Source organism: Marmota monax, unplaced genomic scaffold (genome assembly GCF_021218885.2).
Source record: "Marmota monax isolate L192 unplaced genomic scaffold, Marmota_monax_Labrador192_F-V1.1 WCK01_AAM20220418_F8-fsc00001, whole genome shotgun sequence".
NCBI lineage: Eukaryota > Metazoa > Chordata > Mammalia > Rodentia > Sciuridae > Marmota > Marmota monax.
The window spans coordinates 11,980,389-11,997,254 of record NW_026693777.1 but is presented as its reverse complement, the minus strand read 5'-3'; the positions used below and the strand labels follow the sequence as shown (position 1 = coordinate 11,997,254).

The 16,866-nt window shown below is 34.6% G+C and overlaps 1 protein-coding gene across 3 annotated transcripts in view; it reads left to right on the top strand.

Moving 5' to 3' along the window:
• Positions 1-16,866, top strand: part of Mdga2 (MAM domain containing glycosylphosphatidylinositol anchor 2) — a 790,036-nt gene that overhangs the window by 58,098 nt on the left and 715,072 nt on the right. The gene's annotated exons all lie outside the window — the stretch shown is intronic.

The following is a 16,866-nucleotide window of genomic DNA, read 5'->3' as shown; positions in this document are numbered from 1 at the left end:
AAGCATATATATCATGTCATACATTATTACTTCTCTGTAGGAAGAACATTCAGAAACCTTCTTGCTATTGTGGAATATAAATTATTGTTAAAGATAGTCACCCTACTGAGCAATAGAAGACTACCACTTATTCCTCCTACTTACTTGTAACTTTGTAACTGTGACCCAACCTGCCTCCTCTTTCCCTCCCTGTGGCAGTTAATGTTCAATAAGGCAACCTCCATGATTTTTTTCAACTTATGTTTGACATCTTTCTCCTGATTAGAACTTTTCAGGGCTTTCTAGTTTATTTAGGGAATACATTTTGACTTGGGGAAAAGTCAAAAGTCTCTTGGTGGCATACCAGGTTCTACATGCTCAGGCCCCTATAGTGTCTGCATTTATTTCTTATAATGCCTATCTATCCCTCTTGGTTTCAGCCATCTGGAATTCTGTTCATGGGTCTTCATGTATGGACATGCATTCCTACTTCATAGCCTTTGTGTTTACTATTCCCTTTAGAATGTTCTTTCCCAATAGTCTCATGCCTTACTAAAGTCTGCTTGCCACAGTCTTCCCTGACTACTCTAGTAAAAAGTGCACATTCCTGCATTCTTTTTTTTTAAAGAGAGAGAGAATTTTAATATTTATTTTTTAGATTTTGGCAGACACAACATCTTTGTTTGTATGTGGTGCTGAGGATTGAACCAGGACCGCACGCATGCCAGGCGAGTGCGCTACAGCTTGAGCCACATCCCCAGCTCAAATTCCTGCATTCTTATCAATATACATTTCCAATCACCCTGCTTTATTAATCACCCTCAGATACATTATATATCACCCTGAATACTTATTTCTTTATTTTCCTACTCCTCTAAGCTTCATGAGAGTGGATTACTTTTTTATAGGTTCTGTTTACTTTATACTGCACTTAGAATTTTCTCTGAAATATTATATGCTCTCAAATATTTTCATATGAATGTATGAATTTTGTGGATTCTACAGAGAATCTGTCATATAACTTGCCTAGTTACATCTGTCTGAGGACTTTCCTATTTAATGAGGATGATTTATTTCTCATGGTGCTGATTGAAAAGAAGGTAGACAGGTCTTACTTAAAAAAAAATTAAAAAAAGGATATGCCAGCTCACCAGCACCAGGTAGTGCCCATCAGCCTTTCCAGAATGAGTGTCCACAGGCCATAATAAATGCTGTGGTGCCTTCCCCACCATGAGTTATAGATGTTACTAAATGGATGTTAGGGTGTTTATTTTATTGCACTTAACAGTGAATCTCTCAAGCCATTACCAATGTCATTATGGACTTGGAATTTTAAAAGAAAATGATGGTAATTTAGATAATGGAAAGCATTTTAGATTTTTGTGTTTTTACCCATTGGAAAAAAAGCAATAAATACAGTGTTTGAGAATAATTTTGGCAGTGGTGCAATCCCAAGTCTTGCTTCAAGACTTGATCTTATCACGTTATAAAAACAGTTTTCCCATGGAGACAGATTGGGTCATTCTTGTATACATTAGACCATTAACCTGTTTTAGGTAATTGAATAACTATTGACTACTTATTTGAACATACTGAATTAAATTTGTTTCTTATCTAACATAATTTTCCTATATACATATACGAAAATACCTAGGTGAATCCCACCATCGTGCCCACACACAAGAATGGGGTCCTAATTAGAATTATATCCCATGTTTATATAATTTTATCGAAATGGATTTTACAGTTATGTATAACTAAATAACAATACAAATTCCATATCCTCTGTGGCCTGCATGATGAAGTCAAAACCAATTTTCTGAATGTAGGGCCCTTCCTAATGACCCCCTCATGCTCTTCTTCCTTTCCATTCAACTCATTGACCAAAATTGCCCACATTGATTCTTTCTGCCCACCATGCAATGACTTAAACCATTTTCTATTTAAGCCTGACTATCTTAAATACATTTTCTATACCTTTAATTTTAAGTTTTTATATTGCCTGAGCAATAGTTCTGTTAACAACAGCAACTAACATAACTTTGTTTTTCCCTGTTAGTTACAGTGAAACTCAAGAAAGGATTAAAATAAGTGCACGAACAAGGTCCATTATGACTTATTCCTTGTTCTTCAAATGACCTTGAAATTCCCACCTTCACATACATAATACTTTGTTTTCTTCTTTAGCACTCTGCCTCTATTATAAGACAGTAAAGAAGGTACACAGATTCAGAAGCAACATGTATCTGGTGACAGATGTCATGCAAATTATTTTCTACTAAAATATGCATTATAACAAAGAAATGTGTTTGTTTTATTGAACATTGTATTTATTATAACAAATCTTAACTTTAAATTTGATTTGACCCTTATTAGTCTTCTCTACCATTAACAAATAATATTAACAAAAAATCTTTAAATTGCTTTGACTCGTTCTTTTACTGATTAAAATTTATAACAATTTGGTCATACTGATACACGCAGTTTTAAATTAAAACATCCTCATGTTATAACCTTTCTCCACATAATATATCCTTTCTTATTATTCATGAAATTGTTAATAAAATGCAAAAATGAGTGATAGAGAAAACTGGTGAGTTATTTTTTTGAATCGTCTGTGGCACATGGAATGAGGTGTTTCAGTTTTGCACTAGATGCAGTCTGACTCTCTCACAGCAGCTCATTTTGTCCTACAAACCATTTCTTCCCAGTGGGAAACAAATCATATCATACATCTTTATAAGTGTACTGTGCACCGTAGGGAAGGGTGGTGTATTTTCAAAGTGATGTGGGTGGATCTGCTGACACAAGGCAAGCAGTACCTTTAGTGTTAGCCACAGATGTAAGGTTTTAGCTGGAGGCAAGGATTTCAAGATTGCTAAACACAAGCAAATCTCAGTTACCTCCAGTGATGGAGAAAGAGGGGGAGCTGTTTCTGATCCTGACATGATGATGAATAAAATACATTTTATAGGATAGATATTTTTTGGATTAAATTATGTTTTTTCCATAGCTAACATTTAAAAATAGTTTTATTAGTTCCATATTAACATTTAGTTTTCTTTTCTGAGTATTGGTTTTGATAGAAAAGGAAAGAGATTCCAAATTGTGTCATATGGCAAGAAGTATTTTTTGCTTGGCCAGGCATTCAACTCTGTAATTCTGATCAAGTTTATTTACTCAATTCATTCATTGAATTCATGTATTCTTAGTGCTAAGTACATAATAGCACAAAAAGGAAGGTCCTTGATCTCACAGACTGTATAAATTAGTTGAGGAAAATAAATAAGTCAACAAAAAACATAAGTAATTTCAGTTAGTGCTTTGCACTATCTGCAATTATTTCATATTAATATGAAAAATGCTCCCTTGGGGAAGGGACACCATTAGATACAGAGTTTGGAGATGGCCTCTGTGCGACCTCACTGTGAAAGGAAGACTTGGAAGAGGATCACGAAATAGCACTGTGGGTGGGCTGTACATACTGGTGTGGGGGGGGAGAAGGCTATAATACAGACGGAGAAAATTGAAGGAGAAGAGTAGTGATGGGCTAGCAGTTAAATTGTTTACAGTGTACATTATCAGATATGCAAGCATTACATAATTGAATGACAGTAGAGATTATGGGAATTTACTGTAAATTTCTTTTTTACAGAAATTCTTTTTTCCTTAGTTTGTGAGATGGAATTTCACAAACCTCTCTTAGAACCATATTGAATAACTTAAATTTGGACAATTCATTTCTTTCATCATCACTGGTATGAATCTTACCTATAGGACTCTAGGAACATTGGGCAACAACTTAGTGTTGTTTTCTTATTGATTTGATATGATTTTTTCTCATTCTAGTAAGTGATGTGGTTCTCTCTGTAGTTTTTTTATATATATAAAAAATAGGAAGGATACAACAGTGTCTAATTTTCTCTCTGTCTACCAGCTGACTCATCCATCCCTCTGTGTCCATATGTCTCTACCATAGTTAGGATTTCCTATATTTTAGTAATAAGATGCTTGTAGCTATAATAAAAAGTGTATATGCAAAAACGTGTTGCCTCTTAACTATTGTGCTGTTTATTTATAAGTGAAAAGTAATGACTGACTTCATTCTATTCCATTAGAAAATTAATTCATGGATTTTATCAATTGCTTATCACTAAGACAAAATGATTTACCAAGTGCAAGGAAACCCTTAGGACTAGAAAAATATTGATATCATGGGTGCCACAATACACTTTAAATTTTACAGGAAAAAGGAGTGGCAGAAAATGAGAGAATGAAAATTGAGTTTATAATTTGTGTATTCCTTCATAAAAATAACCCCAAATTTGTTAGCTCAAGTACAATTTATTCTTAGTGATTTTGTGGATGGTGGGATGATTCTGTGAGTTGTGCCTTCATTCTTTCATGAGGATTGATTCTTTGATCAGTGGATGACTTGACCACTTTCTCTCTCTCTCTCTCTCTCTCTCTCTCTCTCTCTCTCTCTCTCTCCCTGCTTGTTCTTATTGGTGCATGATAATTACATATAAAGATGGTGGATCTCTCTTAATGCTGCCTTTTGTCCTCAAGGAAGCTGGATCAGGATTCTTCAGTGACTTTTAGGTTACCAAGAGGGTGAAATATAGCTTTGGCAAGACAGCAGTTTCATCAAACATGATATACTGTCTCAGCTTCAAGAAGTTGAAAAATAGATTCCTGTTCTCAAAGGAAGGGGTTGCAAAGAATGTGTGGTCAGTTCTCAGCTGAGAAAGAGTTAGATCAAGAATACAAAGGAGGAGGAAAGGGCGAGGGTGGTATAGGAGAAGGGAAAAGGAAGGAGGAGGAGGAAGGAAGGAAGGAAGGGAGAAAAGTGACACTTGAAATGCCAAATTGAAGGTTATAAATAATCCTTCCAAGTTTTATCCTGATTTGGCTCTGGGAAAGTCAATTAGTCACATGGGTTTAGCAAAGTCTTACAAGGGTTTGGAGCATTGAGCAAAAGAAGAAAATGGGGCAGGGGGGAGAGATTGGGATGAATGAGGGAACTGGAAGTCAATCCACATTCTAATTTTAGCATAGTCACTGGACAGAATCAAAGCATTTGCTAATGCACAGGATAGATCTCTTTTTAGTTCAAAGGAACAATCTGGCATAGGAGCAGTTTTCACTGTGATATCAAATAGTATCCCTTTTTGAAGCAGTGCTTCTTTGAACAGTGATGATTTTGTGTCTATTGTACATAACTTGAGGATGTTCTCTGATGCTTTGGACTAATACTTTACTATGTGGAACTGATACAGACTGTTGTATTAGTTTAAATAAAGCATTCAACTGAAATCTGATTGCTACATTAATGGCTAGAACAGGATTGTAAAAGCAAAATCAATTATCAGTGAGACAAGAAAAATTAGAATCCCTTTATTTAAATCATTGAAAGTGGAAAGAGTACAAATGTTGCATGGTGCTGCATCTTGGCAAACTATTATTGCTTAGAGATCTGTGGCCCCAATTTCTATTGGAGTAGATGACATACATACTCACCTATGTAAGCCCCTAGGTTGGCCTGATAAATTTATAAGGACAAGCAGCTCCTGGTGGCTTTGTGTGCATTTTTATGCAGAGTCTATTTAATATATGACTTGTGGTCCATGTGATATCTATTCTTATTAATAACTTGAAGCTTCCAGACCAAGTACCTCACTTGGATTCCCATGATACATTCAATCAGAACAAAGATCAAAAGTGTTATGTAGCATTTGTCCTAACCCTCTGCACTATGGAGACACTTTTGTCCAGTGCAATGCTATGGAAATGTGGGTGTTGAGCACATTAGTTCCAAGGACTGTATTTTATCAAGTGTCCATGATAACCATGAACCCATAGTGTTTTCCTGTCATTTGCGACCTTGTGGAACCAGGGAAATGTGGGTGTTGAGCACATTAGTACCAAGGACTGTATTTTATCAAGTATGCATGATAACCATGAACCCATAGTGTTTTCCTGTCATTTGCGACCTTGTGGAAAATGTCTGGTAATTTTTTTCTTCATCACTTTTGTCCATCAAAGAGGCAAAGAGAAATTTTTTGTTCAAATTCTCTACTGTAAATAGTTTTTTCATAAAGAGAGGGTAAGAAGCTAATCATATGCAAATTTTAACCTAGTAAGAGAAGAAACATAGGTGTTCTCTTTTTTTCCTCCTGATTTTAGAGGCATTGTAATTGTTTGTATTTTACAGAGCTTCTGAGCTCTGTAAACACTCTCTAAAAATAAAGTGGAATTATTCTCCCATTTAATGAGTGATTCATCTGATCAAAGTTAATGCTGCTCATCTCTCTCGGCACTCCCTAATCTAAAAGCAGGCACTAATGAGTGCTTTTAACACACTGATTCTCTGCTGGGCTTCTTGATCTCCCGTCTTCTCATATTTTAGAATGACTGGCACTGTAGGGCAAGTTGTGACTGGGTCTTTGTTAGTTTTTCGGTGCTGGTAATAGAACAGGGCATTGCACATCCCTAAGCTATATTCCTATCCCTTAACATGGTCATCTTATAGAAATATTTAATTAATGTACGAGATTGAAATAAAAACAAGTCCCACTTCGTGTTTTTTTTTTTTTTTTTTTTTAACTGTGCCCTGTTCAGCTTAGTCACAGGTTTCCACGTTTCTCAAAGGAACTTGCTTAATTAAGGACATAGTTTGTAGTGTCCCTCTTGTTCTGAATGAGTGACTTTCCTAAAATGGTTGTATCTAAAATAGTGCATAGTAACCTCAGGAAAATAAACTTAAACCAATACTCCAAAGCTGGGGGTAAAAATGTAATTTTTCTATTTGTATACATTCAAGAGAATTCTTGGATTATAGAAAGTTCAAGTTTGATTAGAGAATATCCACTAGTACAGGTCAATGCGTACATGAGCTTGCTTTCAAACACCGTTCATGATGATGTGGCTAGAATATGACTCTTTGACTTCATCTCAGATGATTCTGAAACTGGTACCAAAAAAATATTTTGCCCACATTTTAAAGAATAACAGTTTAAATTTATTTCAAATGTTTATGGAACTCTGACCAAGTATTGTCATTCTTACAATTTTTATAAAACCATTTAGTTTCAATCTTGAATTATGGAAAAGGAAAGTGAATAGAGCTGTCTTATCCTAGATTAGTAATTGAAAATGGTTTATATATAAATATCCTTTATAGTTTAAGGGCCAAACATTGGATTCTTGTTTTTTAATCCCTTGCCATCTTCCAGAAAAATAACTGTCCTGAATCAGTGTAATTTTTATTTTTTATTTTATCTTAAATTTTTGCTTCTAAATCTAGGACATAAAGTAGGAATTGTTGATTTACGTAGATTTACGGCCTGTTGGCTTGAACTTCCCTGTAATCATACCTTTTGTAAACAGCCTCTACCAGTTAATTTCTGTAGATACCAGAGAACTTCACTACTTTCTTCCTGCCTCTGTCTGACTCCTCATGACTAGGTGATGACATGAAATAACCCTGATTCCACAGAGCGTAAGGAATACACAACATAAACATCAGCATACAATGTAGTCATTGATATATACAATATAGTTGGTGCTCAAAAATATTAAGGTCCTTCTTGTTCCTTTTTGACTTGATTTATTAAATATTCTGTCAATCTGTACTCTCCTTGAAAAACCTGTGAAGACAGACTTTTACTCTTAAGTTATATAGCTCTACTGTCTTACAGACATTAAAAAGATATTTTGTGACATATATCCATCCCTGCATATTATAAAAAATTGCTAGTAATAACAGAATATAATTTGGGTATCACTATATTTAAAATTCTTGTTGAAGTTGCCCAGTAAGTCAGGGAAAACTTATTAGCTATCATAACTTTTTCAATATATGAAAATGGCTTTTATTCAGCTTTCAGACAGACACTTAATTGAAATCTGCCTTTTAGCAGCAGTGATGAATTCATACCAATTTAAATGTACTCTTGCCTGCTCTTTTTTCGTGTTCTGAAAGTAAGACACACACCTCTGATGGAGTTTACTAGGATAAGGATGACGGGTTATGGCTGTGGACCACAAGTATCGCCACCTGTGGGTTTCAGTGTATTTCACTGAAACTCAGCAGCCCGAGACTCTAAAGAATTCACCTTACTTGAGAACTCTGGAAAAGGTGTTGACTCAATTTGTTACATCCCAAAGGAACTATGTATTCATAAATTCAGTTAGAATTCACTAAAGTATTAAAATATTCTGAGAGAAAATCTGCCATATCCATGCAAACTGGATGTCCACCAATCATGCATGTTTTTTCCTTGTAAATTTGAATTAGTTCTTTATTATTTGTAGTATAAATTGACAACCCTATCAGTTTTTATGTTTTCTTATATGATAGTGATATTATTGAGCATATACCAAATGTGCAATAGGTCATCCACCCTAAATCTATATGAAAATCTTTATGCATACATACACACACACACACACACACACGATTATATCTCAAACAGACCTCTTCATTTCAAAATGAAGTGGGTTGAGGTTATAATGACATAGGATAATCTGCAGCAGAGTGGGATCCCAGTGTGGCTCTAGCTAGGTGACTTTGAAAATGTAATTAACACTGTCCTTGCCTGATTCATTTGTGAGAGGAGGAGTTGAGGTCAAGCTTTTTTTAAAAAAAACTTGTTTCAGATTTAAATCAATACAGTTTTAGACTATCAACCTGAAAAAATGTATTGAAGAGGTATCATATTTTCCAGATAAGAATATAGAGGCAAACAAAACCTACAACTTACTTGAACCCCATTCTTTGGTAAGGGGTTAACTTCATTGAGGGAGTTAAATGAAAAACTTGTGACTCCTTATTCCAAGCACATGCTACTTTCTATTACTTCTTTGAAGAAATAAAGTACTGAATGCAGTAAAATACTCAGCTGTGTTTAAATGCTTTGAGTTTTATGTATTCTCTTTTATTTTTGTGCCTAAGTATATATAAGTAATTATCTTAATTTGATTTGCTACCATTTGAATAAAAATGGAAAAAAAAAAAAACCTCCAGCACTCATCTTAGTTTTCAATTGACTTAATTCTTTCCTGCTAGCACATTTTCTGTCTAGTTATGTTTCAGATGGAATGACTTGACAGATTCTTTGAAGTTAAAATCATTGACTCAATTATGGAGTATCCTCTGTGTGCACTGTGCTGTTGTGCCTAGCAGAGGACAGATGTGTTGTCTTTCCAAACTGATTGTATTATCTAGTTTAGGTGATGAAATAAACCAATGAGAAACAGAGGAAGACAGGACATGAGTATAGTACCCTAGCTTCATAAATACTTTCTACCCAAACTGTGTCTGTCTAGATTTTTTTTTTTAAAAACAACTCTTCTTACAATATATTCAATAGCAGTTCTCCTACTTCTTGTTTCTGTGGAGAAAACATCTGGACAATATTTAGGTAGGAAAGACCCTAGAGATGATTTCAGTTTGTTAAGTCTTTTGTTTTAGTAAAATATAAGTAACATATAATTTTAACCATTTGTTAGTGTACATATTTAATGTCATTAAATGTGTTCACAATGTTTTGTACCCATCCCACTATCTACATCACAGCATTTTCAAAATATCATCCCTAGTACAAACCTTATATTCACTGAACAATAACTCTCATTCCTTTTTACCCCCTCCTAACATCTGTTTATCTCTATTCTACTTTGAATTTGCTTATTATAGCTGTTTCATGGAAGTAGAAACATACAACATTTGTTTTTGTCCTCTTTCACTTAACATGTTTTCAGGGTCCATTCATGAGTTTGCATATATGAAAATTCTTTTTTGCCTGAACAACATTCCATTGTATGTATATGCCACCTTTTGTTTCTCCATTTGTCTCTAGATGACGGGCTTTCAGGTGGTTCAGACCTTTCTGCTATTGTGAATAATGCTTCTACAACATCATTGTACAAATATCTGTTTGGATGCCTGTTTTCAGTTATTTTTGGATACAGCAAGGTCGTACAATAGTTCTATGTTTGACACTTTGAGGAGCCACCGAACTGTGTTCCATAGCAGCTGTGACACTTTTCCACCAGAAAAGCATGAAGCCAGTAATTTCTCAAGATCCTTACCAACATTTAATATTTTCTATTATTTATTACAACCTTCATAGTAGGTGTGAAGGTATGAAGTCACATCTCATTGTGACTAATGCACTTTCCTAATGATGAGATTTTGAGAGCCTTTTCTTATGCTTATGGCAGTTTTTCTTTATTTTTTTTTCAGCACGTGGATTAGAGCACAAGATGTGTTTATGCCTTTTAAATACTTGCTAGTTTGCACATACCTTTGATGGCCTAGTCAATCAATATTTCTCCTTTCTCAGGGCTTCTTATATCTGGAGGAGGCAATTCTAAACTCCGTGTGTTTGTCTGCATGTCCTCTTAAGGAATTTTTCACATATTTAACCCTCTCTGTAATTAACTTTATTTTTTAATGGAAGCTGCTGTAATGGCTATTGAACCCAGCAAATGTTTAAAAGTATTTCCACGTTGTTATGATAATGATGATCAGAGAGAAAAATATAAAGCAAAGGTCACTGTGATTCAAACGACTGCCAACTTGTCATATTTATATTAATAAATAATCTTTTCAAAAGGAAATACCATAAAATTATTTCTCAATTTTTTTTCATTTTCTGAGGCATAAAAATACAAGGTGAAGGGACTTAATGAATACAAGATACCTTAAGTCTTAGTCATATTATCAATTATCAACTGATGACTTAGTCAACATTATCAATTTATTTTCAGTATTGGAAATGAGTGTGGAAGTAGAAAAAAAAAGACTGTGGATAATTTCACCAATATTTCCCCAATTGATATTGTCTTATTGAAGTAAAGTATTATTCCTTTAATTGAAACATTTAGTTTGTTTAAAAAACAGACTACTTCCTAGATGTTATTTTTTCAATGTGAAAATACAGTCTTGATGAATCTATGAAAATTAGTCTTTGTGAATTTTTTTTGATGATTCCCTTATATTTTTCTGAACTGATTACCTAGGCATTTTAACCTTAAGGTTTCATAGTTATGATCTGAAGTTTTATAATGAAAGTGCCTCAGGACTCCCTGTACACACTCCTCTCTCATGGAAGCTTTAGCCTTCAGTAGAAAGAAAGCTTTGGTGGGATTTTAAGTATGTGGTCTGGAGCAACACAGTGAGTCAAGATCACATTAGCATGAATCCTTTATTTTATTTAGTTACCACTTAATGCAAAGAAGAGCTCTGACAGAATCAGCTTATGCACCAGCCCATGTTGATTATGGATAACAGCCCCTGACTTGAACTTGAATTAGGATTCTGAGTTATTAGCCTTTAGAAGTTAGGAAAGTAGACTATCATGTCCAGTGAAATAAGTCAGTCCCAAAAAGCTAAAGTTCAAATGTTTTCTCTGATATGGAAGCTAATCCACAATAAGGAGTGGGGAATATAAATTCAGTAGATTAAATAATGGGGAATGGAGGGAAGGGAAGGAGATAGGAAAATTATGTCCTATTCATTCAGCTGTCTTTCCTTTTCCTATGTGCATACATGAAAATACCACAGTGAATCCCACCGTCGTGTACATCCAGAAGAATGGGGTCTTAACTAGAATAAGGTTAATTCCATGCTTATATAATTATGTCAAAATGGATTCTACTGTCATGTATAACTAAAAAGAATTATTTAAACAAAAAGGAAAATTTCCTGATCTCTACAGGACTGATTTATTTTTCATGTTAAAAGCATTGTAAAGTAGTGACCATTTTGAATATTTTTAAACTACTTTTTAAAATGTATTTGTTCTTTTTAGTTATATATGACAGTAGAATCCATTCTGACATAATTGTAAAAGCATGGAATATATCTTTGTTCTAATTCAGGCCCCAGTATCACTCCTTCCTCTCCCCTTCTCCCACCCTTTACTGCCTTTCCTCTATTGATATTGCATTTACCCATTTTTAAAAATTAATTTCTTGTGGATGTGCACAGTGGTGGGATTCACTGTGGTGTATTCACATGTGTACATAAGAAAGTTATGCCATGTATTCCACTATCTTTCCTTTTGCTATTGTCCCACTTCCCTTCATTCCCCTTTGTCTACTTCACTGAACTTTCCATTCTTTTTTATAATCCACCCCCTTATTGTGACTTAGCTTCCACATATCAGTGTAAACATTTGACTTTGATTTTTGGGGGATTGGCTTAGCATGATAGCCTCCAAATCCATTCATTTACCTGAAAATATCATACAGTCATTCTTCTTTATGGCTGAGTAATACACCATTGTGTATATATTTTTTAAAATTTTGTTTATTCTAATTTGTTATATATGACAGTAGAAAGCAATTCAGTTCGTGTTACACATATAGAGCACAAGTTTTCTTGTTTCTGGTTGTACACGAATTACAGTGAGTCACAACAGCTGTGTCTTCATACATGTACTTAGGGTAATGATGTCCATCTCATTCTACCTCTGTTGTGTATATTTTGAAAATTGAAGAGACTATTACTTTAGCAGAATGCCTGGGAAATGTCACATCCTTAAGAAGTATCATGTATTAATGCCAATGGTAGTAACTTTTGGTAAGGTTATGAAGAGAGGAGAATAGTATAATTTCTAGCATTTGTGATAGATGAACCATTCAAAACAGCGAGAGAACAGAATGAGTTTTCTGAGAAGGGACAGAGTGAGTGGGGAAGGTGAGGCTGAAAGTGGAACTAGATGATGTTTAGAAACAATATTTACAGGGTCCCCGAACATAGACCATCAAAGGGAATCATAAATAAAGGCATACACCATTAAAATTGACTTTCCAGAATGAGTCAGAAATGCTTTCAGAACATGATGAAGAGTGAGTAGTTACATTTCCAGATTACAGTTCTTGCAATGAATCAACTGCTTACATTTTGTTAATTCTCATGAAAGTCCTATTTTTTGATTCTAAATTGCTAGCACAAAACTGGATGCCTTTGGGTTTCCTTTTTATTTAATCTTTAAATAAGTTTTATTGAGGCATAATTAACATGCAATAAAATGTCTGTATTTTTAAGTTTGCCATTCAACTGAATATATACACCTATGTAACCACTACCACAATCAAACTATGGCATGGGTTCATGACTCCCTCAAACCATCTAGCTTTTCTATGTAGCCATTCCCCCTGCCCTAACCACGGTTAACAACTAATCTACTCTCTGGCTTTATACATTAGTTTTATCTGTTCTAAAAATTTATATAAATGGAATTTATATAAAATATATTCCAATATATTACTTTTTTTTTTTTGGTACCAGGTATTGAACCTAGGGACACTTAACCAATGAGCCAAATCCTCAGCCCTTTTTAGTTTTGATTTTGGGACAGTTGCTTAGGGCTAAATTGTTCAGGGCCTCACTAAGTTGCTGAGTCTGGCTTTGAACTCATGATACTCTTGCCTCAGCCTCCCTAGCTTCTAGGATTACAGGCATGCACCACTGCACCTGGCATGTAAAATATATTCTTTGGACTTATTTTATTCGGCATAGGGGTCCTATTAAAGTCCGAATTGAGATGTATTAAAAAAAACATTATATCTTCTGCAGACTGTATCTTTTTAGGGCTTTGGAAACTACCAGGCCATGTGGGGACTTAGAGGGCAGAGATCACTACATGCCTACATACTTTTGCCTTGCGTGGGCACTACCTCAGTGACTCATTAGAGGTGATAAACATTTAAGATGCATGGCTGAGGGGGCTCCTTCAGAGAATATAATTAATGCCTGTCACTTCATTAAACTGTCATGTCCTTGAGTGAATTCGTCACTTGGATTCAATTAGAAACATGGTAGGATAGGTTTTGTGGGTTGCTTTTCTTTTTATTTCTCAAAGTATATCAGTTTTTATATTTGTTCCATGTGGTGCTGGATAACAGCAAAGAAAGATGGATGAAAATCTCTAATCTTCTTTTGAATTTAGCAATTATTTAATTAGCCACATGATCTCTCTGTAATTATCAGGTCCCTACAGGATGCATACCTTTTTGTGAGTCACTTTCAGGAATGGGAGAGAACCTTAGGGTTATAGGTTTCCTTCTAGAGAAGCATGTAAATATGGAAATAGTGTTTGTGGAAGAAGTTGGGAATTTAGCTGTACCTTGAAAGTAGATAAGATTTCAGTGGTAGGGTGGGGAGGCATTTTCTCACTTTGGGGGAAACATGTGCCAATAAAGGCTAAAGAGTTGGAGGGATGTCAAGGAAATTGGGGAGACAAATAATATATGATCTATATCATATAATCAAATCTCTTTTATCAGGCGCATTAGAAGCAACCTGAGAACAGAGATGACATTTTGCTTCATTGTCCTCAGCACCCAGAACAGTACTAGTTGCACAGTTGGTACTTAAATACACAGTGGAAAAATGATGAGCTGCATGGTGGCCAGATGGGGCCTGGTAGGAAGTGGCTCTGCATGTACCTACCTGAACTGTTCAGAACCACCACCAAGTCCTTGTTTAAGTGACGAGCATAACTGTATCAAACTCTTGAGAAAAATATGGACCACTTAGGACCTTTCCTTCTAAGCTTTGAGGAGCACTGAACCTAAAGGATCTGCTCAATAAAAGTGACACTGTCTTTTGCTCCACTTGAAACTTTCTGTTAATGCATTCCTTTCAATGGAAAATACTTTATGGGCTCCTTTAGAAGCCTCTGTAGAAGAATCTTTTCTTTTGTGGGAATGTTGCATTTGCTTGCAGGCTCTCAGTGTGCTGATACTTTGTGATGAAAGAATAGGATCAGTTATCAAAATGAGAAACCTACTATAGATGTATGGGAGAGAATAAGGTAAAGTAGGGAATAGCATTTATCTCCTTCTCCTCACTGTGTCCTAAAAAATAACTGACTTTGAAAAGCATGACCACAGTGGGAAATGTGGTGAACATCTGTAATCCCAGCAACTTGAGAGGCTGAGGCAGCAGGATCACAAGTTTGATGCCAGTCTCAGCAACTTACCAAGACCTTATCACAAAATAAATAATAAATAAGTAAAAATAAAAATGACTGGGGATGGTACTCTGTGATAAGGTGCTCCTGGATATAATCCCCAGTACCAAAAGAAAAACATGACCATCTAATGTAATCCCAGACAGAACCATGAATCCTTTGAAAGAGAGTGACCCTTAATTTTTGGAGTTAATTTTACTTTGTACAAGGACTATTGTGCCCAATGCACACTGAATCTGACTTCCTTTCTGAAGGAGGAAGTACATTGATTGATTTTTGAATAATTTGTAAGTTTTATTCTAAAAATCATAGAATTTTTATAATTTCATTAGTTTTGAGTTAATGATATTTAAATGTCATTGGAATGTACAAGTCACTGACAAAAATCTCTCTACCAGAAAACTATTTGTAGTAACTGAACTGTCGAATAATTAAGCAGAATCTTAACTTAATTGCTGTCTTTGCATGGCACGGAGATTTTCAGATTATTTGATTGCTGCCAAACTTTAACAAGTAAGTGAGAGAGCATGAATGACAGATATCCCATCCCAGCAGTCAAACATGGAAATTTTCACATTAGATTAAGCAGCACTCCTTCCCATAAGGATGAGCAGAGAGATTCCTTTTTGTGAAACAGGTACTAAAATTGAATAAGTGTGCATAGGATAAAGCCATTTTTTATGATTTATCAAAGTTCTATTTATTGTCAGTATAAAGATTAAATGTCCTGTTTTGTTCCAAAATTAAGCCATAATTAAGTTAACTAGATATTTTTCCCCCAACAGTTCATTATTATGTGTTTACTAGTCATCAATTTTTGAAAATATTTCTCTGTGAGGTCAATGGAAAACTTTCCTTATCCTGACTTGGAGTAGTCAGTGAATATATTACAAAATATTATTCAAGTAAGTATTACTGTAGTTGTTCTGGAGTAAATGCTTATGAAAATTTCTTGGTTTAACTGATCTGTGTTATTTCTTAGAATTTTAGTAACTAATTAAAGTCTATTTTCCATGTTCTGTTAAAAAGAATCAGCTATACCTAGTGTTATGTGCCATGTTTAATGTCTTTTTTACTTTGACTATAATATATCTTTCCTTATTCAACTATAACTCATCCTTCCAGATACAGCACATGGATCTAAAAGTCTTTTTTATTGGAAAGGAAGAAATAAAACATGTATTAGTTTATAGAAGACCTGATGAATATATGTGCACATATACATATACACAAACTATTAGGAATAATAAACTAAATCAAAGTTGCAGATTATAAAATCTATATATAAAAGCTAATCACATTTCTATGCGTTGGCATTGGGCAGTCCAAAAGGAAGCAATTCCACTTGTAATACTATCAAAAATACTTAGAAATTAATCTTACAAAAATGCAAGATTTGTATGCTGAAAGCTGCAAAACATTATTGAAAAAATTTAAAGACCTAAATAGATAGAAAACATTTCTTATTAACAAATTGTTTTATATTACAGCAACAACACAATCCTTTTTACAATTTCTACTGCCCCCCCTCTTTTATAGAAATTGACAGAATAAGTCTAAAACTTGTAGAATTTATGTGACTCAGATTAGCTAAAGCAATCATGAAAAAGAAGAAAGTTGAGGGACTCACACTACCTGGTATCAAAACTTATTACAGGGCTATAGCATACAGAACAATGTGGTATGACTTGGGGCATTTAGCCATGGAACAGTCTGGCAGTACATTTATATATTTACAGTAAATTGATTTTTGATAATCTTTTGACAAGGACTCGAAGATGAAAAACTAGTATTTTGAACTAATGGTGCTGGGACCACTGGATATGTATATGCTGAAGAATGATGCTGGACCTATCCCTCATACCATAATAAAAAATTAATGTCAAATGGATTATAG